Raw genomic sequence first — 19,156 nt, 5'->3', positions numbered from 1 at the left:
GCCTCTCTGCCTTTGTTTCAGGACACCGAGCGCAACCCTGATGGCTCCGGAGCATTTAATAACTCCCGTGTCAGAGTCGAGCCAGGCGACCTTATAAATATGTAATTGGCAGGCATAGGCATCCGTCCATAGTGCCAGTGCCGTGGCCCCAGTAGGTGTGCTGTGACTTGGGCTCCTTGTGTGTCCCAAGTGTGACTGTGGGTTCCACACGGGACTGGGCGTAGAAGCTTATTTCATAAACCAAATCCAGTCTGAGCGAGATTGACTGGTGGCTTCCCTTTTGATCCATCTTGCTTTCTAACAGAGGGGATGCAGGGCACGGTAGGTGATTCCAACTTCCCGTTCCTCCCGACCTGGCCTTGGGTCAGCTCTGGCCAGAGGCCTGTGGGTAGCGCCGCAGTGTGGGTGTGTAGCTTGGTGCCTCTCCTCCCCTGCTCCTTGACCTCTTACCTCTGGTCAGTCACTAACACTCCCTGGCTCTGTTTCCCTAGCTTTCAGTGGGAGTAACAAGGGCACTTCCCTTACAGGCTTACCACAGGATTAAGAGAGAGACTGTCAACATTACCTAGTCCCAGGTATGCAGTAAATATTCACTAATTTTGTTAATTATTTTGAGCTTCCTCCCAGCTGTTGCTCAGGAGGAAATATGGAGTCTTTGAGGATGGTAGGTGTCCAGGGTCCCTGAAGAGCCCATGACTACAGTTTCTTGAAGGATTGTAAGCCTTTTTTTTTTTGCTTTTGTACCAGGAATTGAACCCAGGGGCGCTTAACCACTGAGCCACATCCCCAGCCCTTTTTATGTTTTATTTAGAGACAGGGCCTCGCTGAGTTGCTTAGGGCCTCGCCAAGTTGCTGAGGCTGGCTTTGAACTTGCGATGGGAATTTTAAGCCATTTTAACCCAGCTGATTTTGCGATGGGATGAGTGTTTGATTTTCAGCCTACCACAGCGCTTTTCCTTTGGGGAGACACCCTTTCATCAGGTGAGAAGGATTTTCACATGGAAGCCATTTCCCCGCTAGCAGCAGAAAGGCTCCACTTTGTGCCACGAATAGGTTTTTTTATAGCATTTCCACCCATTGCTGGAAAGGAAGCCATTTCTCCTTTTTCCCCGGGGGCATACTTTTGGGTGACCTTTTGGAAAACTGTTTCTGGGATATACCACATTTTTTTTTTTTTTTTTTTTTGGCAGTTTGAAATCCATGTTACCCTCCCCTGCCTGACTGGGAGACTGAAAGGCCCCCCAAGCCCGCCAGGAAGGGTTGTGCCCTGGTAGCATAGGCCTGATAGAGACCTGACAGGAAGGCAGCCTTGGTCTGACCCCAGGAGAGTAGAACTCCTCTTACCCCAAGTACCAGGGAATCAGCTGGTTACTGTGGTCCATGCCTGTCATCCCAGTGGCTCAGGAGACTGGGGCAGGAGGCTGGTCAGTTCAAAGCCAGCCTAAGCAAAAGTGAGGCCCTGTCTCTCAATAAAATATAAAAAGGGCTGGGGATGTGGCTCAGTGGTTAAGTGCCCCTGGGTTCAATCCCTGGTACCAAAAAAAAAAAAAGGATGGAGGAATCCTCGGTTTGCCATACGTTGACCTGGACCACTGCAGGCCACTCTAAACTGGCCTCTGCTTCCACTGTGGGTCCCCTCCAGTCATTGTCCACATAGCCAGGCATCGCTTAAAAACAGAGCAGAATTGTGTTACTGCCTCCCAGCAGGAAGACCCTCAGTTCTAGGGAGGAAGCGTGCTGTAAACAAACCTTGCTTCCCTTTGGCCTGCCGGAGAGACCTGGGGCTTTGAAGTGCAGACAGAGCAGGGCCAGTCTTTGCTCTGGCTTTGATTAGCTGTGTGACCTTGGACCCATGACTTAGGCTCCCCGAGTTTCATTTTCCTTACTTGTCACCCTGGGATTTGTGCACTGGACAAATATTTGAGTGCCTGGTTTGTACCAGGTGTTCCACTGATGCTGGGGGTTCAGCAAAGAACAAAACAGACGGGATCCAGGACCCCATTCCACAAATAATTACATTTTAGATAAGGCAGTCAGGAAAGGGCCCTCTCAGGAGGTGATATTTAAGCGGAGATCGAAATGAAGCGAAGGCCGTGCTGATGCCTGCAGATGCAGGGGCTGGTAGCACCCTGCTTTGTCTTGGGGGAGCTCTTAAAAATGCCTGGTCTCACTGGGCGCAGTGGTGCACGCCTGTGATCCCAGCGACTGGGGAGGCTGAGGCAGGAGGATTGCGAGTTCAAAGCCAGCCTCAGCATCTTAGCGAGGCCCTAAGCAACTCGGCAAGACCCTGTCTCTAAATAAAATATAAAAAGGGCTAGGGATGTGGCTCAGTGGTTAAGTGGCCCTGGGTTCAATCCCCACTACCAAAAAAAACATGATCTTGGCTAGAGGTGTGGCTCAGTGGCAGAGCTTGCCTGGCACGTGTGAGGCACTGGGTTTGTTTCTCAGCATCATATGAAAATAAATAAATGAAAAAAAGGTATTGCATCCATCTACAACTAAAAAAAAAAAAATTTAAAAATACATGGTCTTAGGCCTTGACCCAGACCCACTGAACCAGAACCTGAGCTGGAGCCAGAGCCCTGGTGATTCAGGTGCCCCTGAAGATGGAGACACACTGGGCCGAAGCCCCATGGAGGGCAAAAAGCTTTCCCCACCTTGGGTCTTCCTTGGAGATAGTAAAGATACCCACGTTCTTGTCCAAATCTGTTCCATTTCGGGGGGATTTTCTTGGGTGACCCTAATCTCCATGTTTTTATTATCATACATACCTTTAGGTGGAAAATTTGGGAAATTTATAGAAATTCTAAAAACACACAAACAAACCATGAAGGGTTTGCGTGTCTTGGAGAAACAGACGGCTGGCATTTCCCCTCCAGTGATGTAAGACCGCTTGAGCGCCAACCTGGCCTCTACTCCCTTCAGGTGACCTACCCTGGAAGAAGTGTCACCTCCTGGTGGCCTCGGGGAAGCCCCTGGTTGCCAGGCTGCAGAACGAATGTCCATTAACAGGAAGATGATGGCAGCCCCAGGGACTGTGGCCAAAAGCAAGTCATTAAAAACCGGGCACTCCGCGTATCTGCCACAAAAGCCTCTCCAAGTGGGGCCAGCCGGGTTGGCTTGTTTGCAACTGGTTTGAGAAGGGAGTGAAAAAGAGTCATTTTTGCCGTGCAGGATTGCTCCACGTATGTCCAAAACTGAAGAACAGTTATAGTAATAATAGTACTCAAGCAACATTGGCCATCAAAGCCAGGCACGGTGGCGCACGCCTGTAATCCCAGCTGCTTGGGAGGCTGAGGCAAGAGGATCACCAGTTTCCCTAGCTCAGTTCAGAGGCCCTCAAGTTACATCCACTCTGCAGATGGGTGTTGTTTGGTCTGTAGAATGTATTAAAAGTAAGATAGATTTTTCTTTTTCTTTCTTTCTTTTTTGGTACCAGGGATTGAACCCAGGGGTGCCTAACCACTGAGCCCCAGCCCCAGCCATTTTTTGTATTTTATTTAGAGACAGGGTCTCCCTGAGTTGCTGAGGGCCTTGCTGAGTTGCTGAGGCTGGCCATCCTCCTGCCTCAGCCTCCCAAGCTACTGGGATCACAGGTGTGTGCCACTGTGCCCGGCTAAGTGAGCCTTTTCTAATATTTGGTTTTTAGCTTTCTCAGTGGTAGAGCACTTATCTAATATGCACAAAGCCCTGGGTTCCGTCTCCCAGTACCATTAAAAGGCAACCACTACCAAAGATGTCACATCTGGCCACCTTTCCTGCATCGCCCTAAGTGGCAGGATGTGAGTGGTCTCCCTTTAGATTGGCATTTTGTAGACTCACCCCAGTCCCCAGCATTCCAATTAGTTCAAGGACTTCTTTGACTATTTAGGTTACCTGCTTGGTACTGGAAGTGACTAGAGTTTGCAAATCCTGAAGGATCATTCTTGTTTCAGCAAAAAAGGTTTTAAACATAGTAGGTGTCTCCAATAGTACCATTTTTAAAGCGTTTGCAATGCCAGATGAGTGTTTTACATCCTTCCTGTCTTTTGTTCATGATAGCCCTTCGATGCGGGTATAGTTATTTACCCCATCTTAGTTGTTAAGGAAATGGCAATCTCAGAGAGGTTAAGTACCTTGCTAAGATTGCACAGCCAGCAAGTCAGTGGTATTCCAACCCTGATTGGCTTCCAAAAGTCTTTATTCTGGTTTGGGACGTCTTTAACTTGATTTGAGTTTGGATTATTGGCAAATTTTGTTCAAATGCCCATTCTGATTCTGTCGCTTTGAGGGAGGGCTTAGATCTATGCTGTGTTTCTAACAAGCTCCAAGGTGATACTGATGTAGCTGGAGACCACACTGGGTCTAGACCATGGTCTAGGGCCCACTGGCCAAATCTAACCTTCACATCCTTTACGTGACTCCTAGGCGCAGAACAGTTTTTACATTTTTTAAGAGCTGAGGAAAAGACTAGAAGGAGAATAGTATTTCCCAACATGTGAAAATTATTGAAATTCAAATTTCAGCACTCACAAATAAAGTGTTCCCGAGCAGATACAGGTCCAATTATTGACCTCTGATCTATGGGTTCTTTTGTACGACAGCAGAGTGGAGTAGCTGCGGCGGAAAGTCAAGTCGGCACCGCCACGGCTGTTTGGTATCTGGCTCGTTACAGGAAACGCATGCCGACCCCTGCTCTGTACCACTAGAGGAACATGCAAGTAGCTGTTTTAGTTTAAGAATAAAGTAGTCTGAGAATAAAGTCTGGAACCAGGGTGGAGGAAATATCCCCGCCAAGCTGGAGAGAGAGGTGGTAAAATCAAAGGCAACCAGACAACCTGGGGACAGACCAAAGCTATTCTAAAGGACGCGTGGAGATGAGGCTGGGAGACCAGATCAATGGCTCTCCAGTGGCTTCTAAGCCCCTTGTAATCCCTTTAACGTGACCGCTTTGCCGATAGATGTAGATTTGACTGGAGCATTAACAGGCGGGCTTTTAGAATGAGCCTCCTGGAGTCCAACTTTGTGAGCCGCAGACATGGGCAGCCAGAGCAGGGCCGGCTTTGTGAGGTCACGATAATTATGCAGAGCAGTTTGTCCCTGGACAACGGTCTCCCCAGGCGCATGCTTTGGCAGGTTGCGGTTGCTCCAGAAGCAGCCCTCTGGCTGGCCCCACCAAGCCTGCGCCTGCAGGCAGCCTGCCCTGGTTGCCCTGGCGATTCTGTGGATGGATGACTGGGGGACTGTCATTTGGGGGCGATGCAGTCCTGGTTTCCTTCAATGGATTGTAGATTGGCTAAGAAGTGGCTTCCTACTGGTTATTTTGCTCGGGAAGGAAAAACATACCCAGTCCACGGATGGATATGTCAAGAGAGGGGAAAACAGGGGAAGTGTGTATGTGTGTGTTGTGTGTTTGTGTATGAGTGAGAGAGAGAGAGACAGACAGACAGACACACACAGACAGTTTTATGCCTGGAATCTTCAAGCCAGGGAAGATGCCTAGCAGTTAAGGTTGCTGGTTGGCCCACCTATTTGATAATATGTCTCACTCATTTGATAATACGTCTGACAGAAGGTGAACTTCCTTGTTTTCTTTTCTTTCTTTCTTTTTTATTGGTTCTGGGATTGAACCTGGGGGTGCTCTCTACCACTGAGCCACATCCCCAGCCCTTTTTATTTTTTTTATTTTGAGTCAGGGTCTCTCTAAGTTGCTGAGGCTGGCCTCAAACTTGTAATCCTCCTGCCTCAGCCTCCCGAGTTGCTGGGATTTCAGGTGTGCACCACCATACCTGGCAGAAGCTGAAGTACCTTAATAGGGTTTTTCTCTTTAAAAACAAAATCAATTCATTCTGATATATCGATATTATTATCTCTCAATTGGCAATAGCTATGGCTATTATTAAAGATATTAAGATCACATACACATATAAAGCATTCCTATCATAGAGGAGAAAACCTTCTTAATTACATCTTTTAGAGCTGGGGTTAGGAAACTAGCTAGTGGGACAAAATTAGAATGACTTTTATATTTCTATTTTGTTTTGCATTTTTATTTAGTACTGGGAATGGAGCCCAGAGGTGCTCTACCACTTTGCTACAATCCCAGCCTTCCTTTCTTCTTCTTCTTCTTCTTCTTCTTCTTCTTCTTCTTCTTTCTTCTTTCTTCTTTCTTCTTTCTTCTTTCTTCTTTCTTCTTTCTTCTTTCTTCTTTCTTCTTTCTTCTTTCTTCTTTCTTCTTTCTTCTTCTTTCTTCTTCTTCTTCTTCTTTCTTTTTGTAGCAGAAACTGTGCCCCAGGGGTGTTTAACCACTGAGCCACATCCCCAGCCCTTTAATTCATTCATTAATTAATTTAGTTAGTTAGTTTTGAGACAGGGTCTCACTAAGTTGCCCAGGCTGGCCTCGAACTTGGCAATCCTCCTACCTCGGCCTCCGGAGTCTCTGGGCTTACAGGAACACACCACCACATCCAGCTTATATTTTTCAATGTTTTGGGGACAAAGAAAAAAGTCAAAAAAAGAAGAACATTTTGTGGCATATGAAATTGTATGAAATTTCAATTTTAAACATCCATAGATAAAGTTTTATTAGAATACAGCCACACCCATTCATTTAGTGGCACCTGGGGCTGCATTTGCAATGACTAAGTTGAGTCATTAAAACAACCCTTGCCATCAAGGAAGGAAAGTATTTACTACTTGACCCGGTTTTGAATCAGTTTGCTGACCTTTAAGCTCGAATTATATATGGTGTATAGGTTGGTATTTATTTCCTCTGATTCATTCAAATTATTATTTATTAATGTGACAGAAAATGTACATTCGACATATTGTCTTACCTAGCCTTCTGTTTTCATGAAACATAGAAATACTTTCTGGACATCTCTTGCTGTCAGTCCATAAAGGTCTAATACCTTTATTAGCTTTTAGAATCCATTATATGGATTTTTATACAGCTAAAAATTTCTCTGTTGATGGTCACTTTGATGCAATCTACTCTTTGTATGTTATAAGACAAACCACTTTGCTTGTCCTAAAACATGCCTGTGTTTATTTTCCCAGTTTATGTTTCTGTGGCATAATTGGAATTGCTAGGTCAGAGGATATGAACATTCATCATTGTAAGAGCTCTTTGCCAAATTAGCCTCCAAAAAGATGGTGCCAAATTCCACCCTCACTCCTTAAAAATTTGAGTGTATTTGTGTGCTCTCTGGGCTGCAACATTAAAACATCTCAGCTTGTATAGCAACCTGGTAATTAATCCTTGTTTAATCACCCCAAGTGACAATTTGTGCCTGATGAATAGTGAGCAAACATGATGGTTGAATGTCAGTCAGTTTTTTTTTTTTTTTTTTTGGCACTGGGGAATGAACCCAGGGGCATGCTACCCCTGAGCTACATCCTCAGCCCTGTTTACTTTTTAATTTTGAGACAGGGTCTCACTAAGTTGTTGAGGCCGGCCTCCAACTTGCCATCCTCCTGCCCCAACCTCTCCAGCAGCTAGGATTGCAGGTGTGCACCCCTGTGTCCAACCTTCAGTCTAATTTTTCCCAGAAAAAAAATTTTTTTTGGTCTTCAATCCTGAAAGCGATAACCACATTCTGTTGAAAGGTAATCATTCATCCTAATGCCTCTATAGTTAGAGGTTCGTGGGAGGAAGGAAAACCTAATGAATTTGTTGGTTTTTGGTCTCCTGGCTCACAGAGGCTCAAAGGTTATCCTTGAACCCTGCCATTAATGAGAGCCCCAGAAGGAGTTCCCTGTGTATTGAGGGAGCATTCCCTAGTGGGAATGATTCCTAGCTTTTTGAGATCAGAGGGACTCTTCCTGCCTGTGTGTGAGAGAGTCATGGGGAGACCATCTCTGGGGAGAAAGGTGTTTTTAGCCAGTGTCAGAAAAACCTCTGAAGCTTGTAAGAGCTTATGTGGGCTGTGACAGCTGAGTGGTCAAAGGGACAGGCTTTAAAGACAGATTGTTGGGATACAGGCTTGCTTCTGCTTCTTACTGACTGAACAGCACAAGGTAAATGACTTAACCTTTCTGAGCCTTGATTTACTCATCAGTACAATGGGGCTGATATTACTTGCATGGTGCGGTGGTTTTGAGGATTAAGCGGCACCATGCATGACCTGTGCCTCCTACTCTGCATGGTCTGCGGGCTGGTTTGACTATGCTCTGGTTTTAGAAGGGTTCAATGGAAAGAGGGATGAATGAGGAGTAAGAAGGTGCGTGTTTAGGACCCTAGAAATTGTAGATCCTACGATAGATAAAAAGCTACTTCTCCACCATGAGCAGAAGCCCTTCCTTGGTTAAATGGAAGTGACAGTTGGCTCATGGACTCAACTCTGAAGAGAGAAGGTATTTCACCACGTAAATGTTGTAGTTTTTTTTTTTTTTTCTGTTGTAGATTTTATGCCAATTTTTTGGCAAAAATTTGGGATGCAGGGATGCAGTCATTACTCAAAGTGTTTTCTTTTTTTCTTTTTTGGTACCGAGGATTGAACCCAGGGGCACTTAACCACTAAGCTGTATCCTCAGCCTTCTTAATATTTTATTTAGAGACAGGGTCTCACTGAGTTGCTTAGGGCCTTGCTGTTGCTGAGGCTGGCTTTGAACTCATGATCCTCCTGCCTCAGCCTCCTGAGCCACTGGGATTATAGGCGTGTGCCACCGCGCCCCGCACAAAGCTTTTTTGAAAAGAAAAAAATGTGCTGGCATTACTTAAAAAGTCATTTCTTGCTCTGCTATCTTTGATACAAGATTAGGATCCTCAGAATACTTGGGAATATGTGTTAAAAATTAATACTCCAGGGCTGGGGAGATAGCTCAGCTGTTAGAGTGCTTGCCTCCTAAACACAAGGCCCTGAGTTCGATCCCCAGTACCGAAAAAAAAAAAAAAAAAAATGAATACTCCAGATCAACACACATCATTTCTTCATGATAGTTTAGTGACCATTTTTTCTGTTCTAAAAACAAAAACAAGAAACAGTTATCACATTGTTACTGATTTATGCATTATAGTTGAAATATTGTGCTGAGAAAATCTACGACAGTGTTGTGAAGGATGGATCTTCTACATCCGAAGATTCTGCGCCGCTGGTGTCTTATCTGCTGCGTGTTCCTCAAGGCCACTAGGATGATGCTGGTTGGTCCCTGCGCTCTAGATAGACTGCGCAGGTCACCTTCCTGCAATGTACTGACAGTGCGCATGCGCTGAGCAGTGTAGGCAGGAGGCCCGCGGTGCCCAGTGGACAGGTGTCACTATCCACATGCCACTGCTGATTACGTTGCTGCTGTTGACTGCGATTGAACCCAGGGGTGCTTAACCACTGAGCCACATCCCCAGCCCTTCTTAATATTTTATTTAGAGACAACATCTCACTGAGTTGCTTAGCACCTTGCTAAGTTGCTGAGGCTGGCTTTGAACTCATGATCCTCCTGCCTCAGCCTTCTGAGTTACTGGGATTATAGGCTTGTGCCACCAAGCCTGGTATTAATCCCTCCCCCCTTTTAAAATAATTTTTAAATTTGTTTTAATTAGTCATATATGCAATAGAATGCATTTTGATAAATCATATGTAAATGAAGTGTAATTTCTCATTTCTGTTTGTATATATTATAGAATCACATGGGTCATGCAGTCATAAATGAGGTAATAATGTCTATTAAACAGACTGAGGAACAGACTTGTACCAGGTGATAATTACACAGTGAAAGGTTAGAAATCAAATTTTGGAATGAAAAAATCAGGTCCAACAATTAGGCAGTGAAATATGGTAGAGTGGGTCCCTCCCCCACATGGACTGTCAGTTTCTGAGGGAATGAGACTTCCTGATGGAACAGTACACATTGTATGTCACACCCTCACCTGGGGGCACATGTACTTCTGGTGAAATGGAGTCGGGTCGAATGGCCCCTCACAGTCTGTTTGCCTAAGAGAAGTATATAGAGGAGGTTTTGTAAAATAGTGTTGGTGAGGATGTGGGGAAAAAGGTACACTCATACATTTGCTGGTAGGGCAGCAAATTGGTGCAGCCACTCTGGAAAGTAGTATGGAGATTTCTCAGAAAACTACCAATGGAATCACCATTTGACCCAATTATCCTACTTCTTGGTATATAGCCAAAGGACTTAAAAGCAGCATACAAGAGTGATGCAGGCACATCAGTGTTTATAGCAGCTCAGTTCACAATAGCTAAACTATGGAACCAATCTAGGAGTCCTTCAACAGATGAGTGGATAAAGAAAATGTGGTATATATACACAGTGGAATATTACTCAGCCATAAAGAATGAAATTATGGCATTTGCTTGTAAAGGAATGGAACTGGAGACTATCATGCTAAGTGAAATAAGTCAATCCTAAAGAACCAAAGACTGAATGTTTTTTCTGATGTGTGGATGCTAATTCACATTGGGGGCAGCTAGGGAATAATAGAGGTACTTTGGATTAGTCAGAAGGGAGTGAAAGGAGGGGATGGGGTCTGGGGGTAGGAAGGACAGTGACATGAATCAGACCTATGTGCGTGTATGATTACATGACTGGTGTAAGTCTATATCATGAACAAGCAGAAGAATGAGAAGTTACACTCCATTTATATGTGATGTGTCAAAATGCCTCCTACTGTCATGTATTAGAACAAATAAAAAATAATAAGAAAAAAATTTTGCTAACTATAAGAGAAAGGTAACTTTCAAACTCTAGCCCTGGAGTCAATGTACACGAAGGGGCCTCTTTCGGTCCCTATATCCTACCAACTGGATCTTGAAAACTCATGTCCAAGATGAGAATCCCACATCATTGACGTGTTACTTAATAGGCTTCTCTGTAACCTGCCTACTCCATGTGAGTTCTTGTGACTTTGTACCAGGCTACACTTTTCCATCCACCTGACCACAAGTCTTTAAGCCAAAACTCTCTCTTCTGAGGCATGACAAACAAGGATATTTCTATAGTCTTCGAACCTGAGGTCACACTCTGGCAACCCCTGAAGCTAGCTCTGGCCTGTGTGTGAATTTTGGTAGTTTTGTGCAGGATTTAAATTTTCAGTTGGTGGTCAACATTTGAGTTTGTGTCAAGGTATAGATTTGGGATTTCTCTGGAAAACTGAAAATGTCTGGCCACTCTGTTCTTACATTTCTTCTTTCCTTTCAGATAAAATGTGTGTGTTCAACTTTTCCATAGTCCTCACCACTCCCTATAGTCTTACACCAGGCCTGCCTTGCTCATTGACGTCATTTGTTGGCCTAAGTAGACATCTGATTTTGTGACTTCTGATTTGAAAGCAACTAATGAGTGAATGTTTGTGCCTGCAATGATGATATGAATGACAGGCTGGAATAAAGTCACCATGTGGCAGGGACAGCTGTGCAGAGCAGGTCATCCAAGCAGCAGAATCCTCCATCTGGGAGATGGTATAGGGAAGGAGCTAACACTATTGCATCCCTATTTGTGTCCGAACCACTTTCTGCCATACTGAAGTATGCATCAACCACTTCCTGTCATAATGAAAATAAAAGACATGGCACTTTTTAAATGTAAGGAAATTAGGAGCCAAAGTTCACACAAGTAGTAGGTGGTGGAGTCAGAATTTGAACCCAGGTCTTTGGGGCTCAAGATGGTAAGTCTCAAACTGGAGCTGTAGCTCAGTGGCAGAGCACTCGCCTAGCATGTGTGAAGCACTGGGTTCCATCCTCAGCACCACATAGAAATAAATCAATAAATAAAGGTCTTTCAGCATCTAAATATATATAAATCAATAAAATAAAGGTATTGTGTCCATCTTCAACTATTAAAAAAAAAGTTGTTAAGTCTTTAACCAGAGGAGGGTGTTTAGTTCTGACCAATTGACTCCCTGGATCTAAATGTAAAACTGTACCTTAAAGAAAACGATCTTGTATTCTCAGTGGTCTGGAGATGGGATCTGGCGAGTGTCTGCAGCGGACGTGAAGCCTTGGACTCGCTGGGTTCTTTGGGGGCGGGAAACTTCAAGGTGGAAGTTCCACCCTCTGTGGAAGCAGAGGGTGTGATGTGGCGCTCACTGAGGGTCCGACAGGCGCCCCCTGGTGAGAAGCGGAATCAAGTGCAACTGGATTTCCTGTTCTGGAGGAGGTCCCTCCTAGTTCCCTGATCAGACCTCCCTCTTCTCCAGGGAAGCCCCATTCAGCCAGCTAATAGCTTTGGGGTTCAGTTGGGCGACTTCCAGACATTTTAAGAAATGCCATTTGCCGGAGGTTTTCTGGAAGAAAGGTCCACAAAAGGGACCGGCCAAGGGAGGGCGTTTCCAGCATCCCTTCTGCAGCCAGCCTGAATCCACACGCATAAAGGCGAACACGACGGCCATCAGCCTGTCTTTGACCTGTGCTTGGGAAGGTCCGCGTCCCAACCCTTGAGCCATCTGGGTGTCACGGTGACAAAACAGACGCTAGCACATCGGGCTGTCGGAAGGCATTTAATGAGCGCAGTTATTTGATTTTATGTTTGGTAAACTACTTGGTGATGCAGAAACTGGTTTTTACGATTCCTAAAGACTGGCTCAATTATGTGCACATACAACACCCACAGTGGTCGTTCCCACTGGGAGGCTCAGGAATGAGGCCTCCGGGGGACCTATTAAGAGAATGCAGGTGTTTTCTTTTTTCAATGACTCTGTGAAGTTACTCCAATAATATAACTTCTCCCAGTCCTTTGTCCCCCATCAGGCACCCAGGAGAGCTCCCCGTCATTTGCGTCCTTCACCAGCAACTTATTGAATTGTTTCCAGATCGCAGTGACAGGTTCCTTTCCTCTTTGTGACCGGGAGACCGTAGAGAACTGGGGAGTGTCTGCTTCCTCTTGGACCTAGACCATCTGTAACCATGGGGAAGGGCACCTCAGTATGTTTCTTGGGTTCTCCGTGTAGAACAACTAATGGATGTGTCCACCCGTTAGGGATTTAGGGTAATTGAAAAAATCAGTTTCTTAATCCTGGTGCTAGTAGAATTTTAAGGCATGTTCGGTTCTTATTTTAAATCAATTTTGATCAAATAGCTGGATCATAAATGTGCATGGACTCAAATTGAAAAAAAAGCAGCAAGTTAAGTGATTTGTAAATAAAGGAAATAGAATAACTCCATTCCCCAAAGATGAGTACTCCTAGCATTGAGGTAGAATTTTTTTTTTTTTTTGTGGTACTGGGGATTGAACCCAGGGGTGCTTCACTGAGCCACACCCCCAGCCCTTTTTACTTTTTATTTTGAGACAGGGCCTCACTAGGTTACTTCTGTCTCGTTAAGTTGCTAAGTTGTGAGGCTGGCTTTGAACTCCTGATCCTCCTGCCTCAGCCTCCCGAGCTGTTGGGATTGTAGGCATGTGTCCCCGTGCCCAGCTTCTTTCAGGTTTGGAAGGCCTGGCTAAGGACAAGTGTGCAGTTTGGAGTTGAGACGACCTCATCTGAAACCTTGGCTTTCTGTAGGGTACTAGCGGAAATTTAATAAATTTGTATAGAGTTGGTGTTTCAGGAGGATTGTCTTTCTCCACATGCATCCAACTTCTCTGCAAATTTGCGCCTTTATCTATCGAGGAATAACCAGGGACATTTCAGGAATGTCATCTGAGAAAGCATGTGGGCTGTTTCGGAATGCATTTAGCACTGCTTGTTTCAGGATTAAAGGGTAGAGATGGAGGCGTGCGATTCCTTCCTTCCATAGCCCCTATCACGTTTCCAGCGGACGGAGCCTGGGGATCGGGTGCGCATGACATAGGTGCAGAAATATGCCGCAGAGCTACTGGACTTGCACATGGGTGCAGGGTGCAAGCCGATCCCCTTCGCGTGCACGCAGCAGGGCAGTGCCCTTTCAACCTCTGACTAAATAATTGCCATCCAGAAATTGTCCTTGCTGGAAAGACTTTTCTTGGTACCAGAGATTGAACCCAGGGTGCTTAACCACTGAGCCATTTTTATATTTTATTTAGAGACAGGGTCTCACGGAGTTGCTCAGGGCCTCCCTAAGTTGCTGAGGCTGGCTTTGAACTCTCCATCCTCCTGCCTCAGCCTCCCCAGCTGCTGGGATGACAGGCGTGCGCCATCCCTCCTGGTCAGAATTCTTTCTTTATACTAAACCTTGAACCAGTTTGAAAGTCACAGGTGCAGTTCAGTGCACCTAGGAGCAGCTTCTCCTTGCCACTTCCATGTCCCTGGCTCTGGCCCTCACCATCACTGATACACCAACACTGGGGACAAGGTGAGCAGTAGCGCTCGCCTGAGCTCCCACCCCACCTGCCACCAGAGCTGTCTACTTGCGCCTTCTCCTTCTCATCCATTTCCCAGATAGCAAGAGGAAGCAGCTCCTATGAATTATTGAAGAGATACAAAATACACAAGTGTCGATTAAATATGTATAAACAGTAGTCCTGCCATGGGTACCCCGAGCCTACCACCTGGCTTCAGGGAAAAGAACCTGGTAATTATCTTTTCCAATTCATCCTCTTCCCCCACTACCAGGTACCACTCTCTAGAATTATGTTTGTCGTGTTTTTTTTGTTGTTGTTGTTTTTTGCTGAAGTATTGCCTAAAGTCTGTCTCCCTGACAATGTTTTGGTGGGGTCTGCGTGTATTGTTTTCGGGACACATGCTCAGGAGCTTCTCTGGAGCCTGCCAGGTGTGGAGGGTGTACCTGTGACGTTCCTAGATAAGAGTGCATTGCTTTTCAAAGGGCTTGTCATGGTTTGTGCCACCGTCAGCAGGTAACGTGCTGCTTGCTTCTCATCCTTGTTTATGTTTTTTTTTTTTTTGGTACCAGGGATTGAACTCAGGGGTGCTTAACCACTGAGCCACCTCCCCAGCTCTATTTTGTGTTTTCTTTAGAGACAGGGTCTCACTGAGGCTCTTGCTGAGGGCTTCGATTTTGCTGAGGCTGGCTTTGAACTCACGATCCTCCTGCCTCAGACTCCTGAGCTGCTGGGATGACAGGCGTGCGTCACCGTGCCTGGCATCTACATTTACCCTTGTCATGTCTCTCTCCAGCCTTGGCAGGTGTGGTTCCTTTGCCTGACTGTCCTTCCTCCATCCATCCAGGGCTGTCCATTTCCAGTAGTGGTGTCCCCCGCCCATCCTCTGCCTCTCAGTTTGATGGTCTCCTTCTCAGCACGCTTCCTGACCTCATCTCCTCCTTGCCCTGAGACAGTGAGCTCCAGGAGGGCTGGACCTTCATCTCTGGGGATCATTGTTGTTGTTGCCGGGACCCAGACAGAACCTGGCCCCTGGTGGGTGGTGGAGTCTCGATGGAGAAAGAAATGAGTAGCTGGGAGTCAAGTCCTGACCATTGTGAAGCCGTCTGGTGCAGGGACATGAACTAGGACATGCAGGTTACGGGACACCCACCCATGGGGCCTCCCATTTCAGGGGCATCCCATGACACAGTTACTGCCCGCGGGCTTCTTGGAAGAAGGGCGGATGCTGAGCCTTTAGTGGGACAGAGAGTTTCTTTTTTCTTCATCTTTTTATGGTTCGTATTAATCGTGCCTACATTAGGATTCATCTTGATGTAACGATAGAGGCACGGGTATGATTTGCTCCAACTCAGGCCCCAGTATCTTCTCTCGCCCTTCTTTTTTGAATATTTCTGAGACTGGATGCTACAATTCATCGCTAGATGAAATAAATGAGTGAATCGATCCTACATAAGCAGGAATTGCTTCTTTCAAAGCAGGAGGTTAGCAGGGATGCTTTTGAGGTTAGAACCAACCCATGTTCCATTCTGACTGGAGGGAGGTGGACTCTCCGTGGTTTTAATTTGCATTTCTCTAATGGCTAGAGATCATGGACATTTTTTACGTATTTGTTGATCATTTGAATTTCTTCTTTTGTGAAGTGTCTGTTTAGTTTGATTGAGTTATTTGGGTTTTTTTTTTTTTTTGGTGTTAAGTTTTTTTGAGTTCTTTATAGAACCTGGAGATTAATGCTGTCTCTGAGGTGCAGGTGGCAAAGATTTCTCCCATCGTGTAGCTCTCCCTTCATGTTCTTGATTATTTCCTTTGCTGTGAAGAAACTTTTTAGTTTGATACTCTAGTCAGAATGGCAGTTATCAAGCATATAATAACAGTGAATGTTGTCACGGATGTGGGGAAAGGTCCACTCCTACATCGCTGGTGGGACTGCAAATTGGAGCAACCACTCTGGAAAGCAGTATGGAGAGTCCTCAGGGAACTTGGAATGGAACCACCATTTAACCCAGTTATCCCACACCTCAGAATATACCCACAGGACTTAAAATCAGCATACTGTAGTGACACAGCCACATCAGTGTTTACAGAAGCTCAATTTATAATAGCCAAGCTATGGAACCACTCTAGGTGCCCTTCAACAGATACATGGATAAAGAAAATGTGGTACATATATACAATGGGATATTACTCAGCCTTAAACAAGAATGAAATTAGGCATTTGCTGGTAAATGGATGGAACTGGAGACTATCATGCTAAGGGAAATAAGCCAGTCCACAAAAACCGAAGGTGGAATGTTCTCTCTGATATGTGGATGCTAACATACAATAAGGAGGGATGGAGGATAGAAGTTCACTGGATTAGACAAAAGAGAATGAAGGGAAGGGAGAGGGATGGGAATGGGAAAGACAGTGGAATGAATGGACATCACTTTCCCATGTTCATATATGAACACATGACCAGTGAAACTCCACACCCTGTCCAACCACAAGAATGGGATCCTAATTAGAATAAGACATACTTCATGTTTGTATAAATAAGTCAAAACATATATATTTAGTTATACCGTCATGTATAACTAAAAAGAACAAGTGAAATTTAAAAAAAAAAAGAATTGATCCACATTCCAACCAGCATTGCAAGAAAAAAAAAATTAAGTGACCCCAGCTGGGAGGGCTGGGGCGTTTTACTCAATAGTCCAAACTCTCAGGGTGGACATTTGAATTTGCCTCTGGGCATTTCTGTCGTCCTGCCTGGCCGGGGAGTTGGATTCTCGCTGTCCTTAGGGGTAGCACCTAAGCGTGACCTAAGCGGCCAAGACCCTGGGTTTAGTCCCCAGCACTGCAAAAAAAGAAAAGAAAAGAAAATGAAGCAAGAAGCTGGGTGCGGTGGTGAACGCCTGTCATCCCAGTGACTTGGGAGGCTGAGGCAGGAGGATCTCAAGTTCAAAGCCAGCCTCAGCAACTTATCGAGGCCCTAAGCAACTCAGTGAGACCCTGTCTCTAAATAAAATATAAAAAGGGCTAGGGATGTGGCTCAGTGGTTAAGTACCCCGGGGTTCAATCCCTGGTACCAAAAGGGAAAAAAAAAAAGGAGCAAAAAAGTAAAAAAAGGAGGTAGGTGGTGCTGTCCATCACATTGCAAGCCCCTGGGGGCTCTGGGTGGCCCTTGCCTGCTGACCTGTGCAGGCCCTGCAAACCAGGGTGGAGAGGAAGTGCTTTTGGTGAAAAGTCAATAACTTCGTGTGCAGACTGACTCTTGATCATGACCCAGCCAAGCTGCAAAGTCCCCTCTGAGGTGGCTTGCCCCCCCCCGCCCCCGCTGCCAACCACCCTGGCGCCTCAGCCCTGCCCTTCCTTGACATCCTTCTCAAACGGCCTCTCAGCCTGAGAACCTGGGAGTGAGGTTCAGGGCCTGCCCGAACTTGGCTGGAAACCTTTATGTCTTTACTTCTGCTCACCCCTGTTTGAACTTCAGCATTTCCCCCGATTATGAAGGAAGGCGACTAATGACAGTAATTACATTAGCAATACCTGTGGCTTTGTGGCCAACCAAAATCCCAGATGTTTTCTCGTCACTTAACAATTGTGGCAGTCATCTTGAAATATCATTGATGCGTGTCACTGCTTGGAAGTGATGGCAGTTACTGAACTTGCTGCTGGATCTTGGGGTATCATGTGTTACTGTATCATACATGTATAATAAATATGGCCGTGAACGCTAAGCCATATGAGGTGTGTGACATACATTGCTATATACACTATTATATATAGTACCTGTATGCTCTTACCACATACTGAGTTATATAAGCTGTTATGAATATCATAACGCATCCATTTATCACATATACACATGTCTATCTTGCATATGTACACGTGTCTATGTAATACATGTTATCAGCTCTGTCATATATAATATATGCTGTATACCAAGTTATTTAGTATGTGTGTGCATACATGTGTGTGTATATGTGAAGCCTGTACACTTCACGACATCAGATTTTACAGAACTTTTAGATTGTTTCAGTGGAATCAGCTTTCTGTGTAATCGGACATTACTCATGTTACTTTGAGCGGGGGCGGGGCGCTTGAACCTTACCAGATGTTCAGGCGTGTGAGGGGCAGAGGAAACCAGGAGCCCAGGGGCTTGTTCTGCAGGGAGGGAGTTGCCACTCCAGTGTTTTCTGAGGTGTCCTTTTCTCTGATTCTCTTAGGAGAGAGTCAAATTGAGACTATCCAGAGGGACATTGGAAGCTGGGTGTGGTGTCCTATAATCCCAGTGGCTCAGGAGGCTGAGGCAGGAGGATTGAGAGTTCAAAGCCAGCCTCAGCAACTTAGCGAGGCCCTAAGCAACTCAGCGAGACCCTGTCTCTAAATAAAATACAAAATAGAGCTGGGGATGTGGCTCAGTGGTTAAGCGCCCCTGGGTTCAAACCCCAGTACCAAAAAAAAAGCAAAAAAAGGACTTTCGTGTGTCTGCCTTTTGGGTCATGGATCTATCCCTCCTGTCCGCTGGCTTATAGGGCACCTTCGGTTCCCTCCCTCTAATTCACTGCAGGTGAGACACTCTCCTAACCAATGCTGACGAGAGAGGAGGGCAAACCCGGGACTGGCCAGGACCAGCATCACTGTGGGACACTGCCATGTCCCTTGGGAAAGGGACCAGGCCCGGCATCTCTGCCCTCCTTCCAGGCAGCATCGTATAGAACAGGTCTTCCCAAATTCCATCATTCACGTGTCCCCTGCATGCCTTTCGCCACATTCGAGAACCTTCCCTGTCTCTAAGAGAACTTTTTGTGCTGTGGGTCTGGTTAAGAGCTCTGGCTCAGGAATCAGACGCCTTGGTTCTTCTGCTTCTTAGTTGCTGTGTGACTTCAGGTAAGTTACTTAACCTCTCTAGCCCTCAGCGCCAGTTTTCTTGTTTGTAGTGTGGGAATTAGAATTGTACCTACCTGATGGGGTTGCTAGGAGGATGAAG

General features: G+C 45.7%; 1 protein-coding gene across 1 annotated transcript in view; it reads left to right on the top strand.

The window, feature by feature from the left end:
* The window catches only part of Prickle2 (prickle planar cell polarity protein 2), a 344,617-nt gene that overhangs the window by 1,923 nt on the left and 323,538 nt on the right, over positions 1–19,156 (top strand). The window lies entirely within an intron of this gene.

The sequence above is a fragment of the Sciurus carolinensis genome, chromosome 17 (genome assembly GCF_902686445.1).
Source record: "Sciurus carolinensis chromosome 17, mSciCar1.2, whole genome shotgun sequence".
NCBI lineage: Eukaryota > Metazoa > Chordata > Mammalia > Rodentia > Sciuridae > Sciurus > Sciurus carolinensis.
This window is presented reverse-complemented; position numbering and strand designations above follow the sequence as displayed.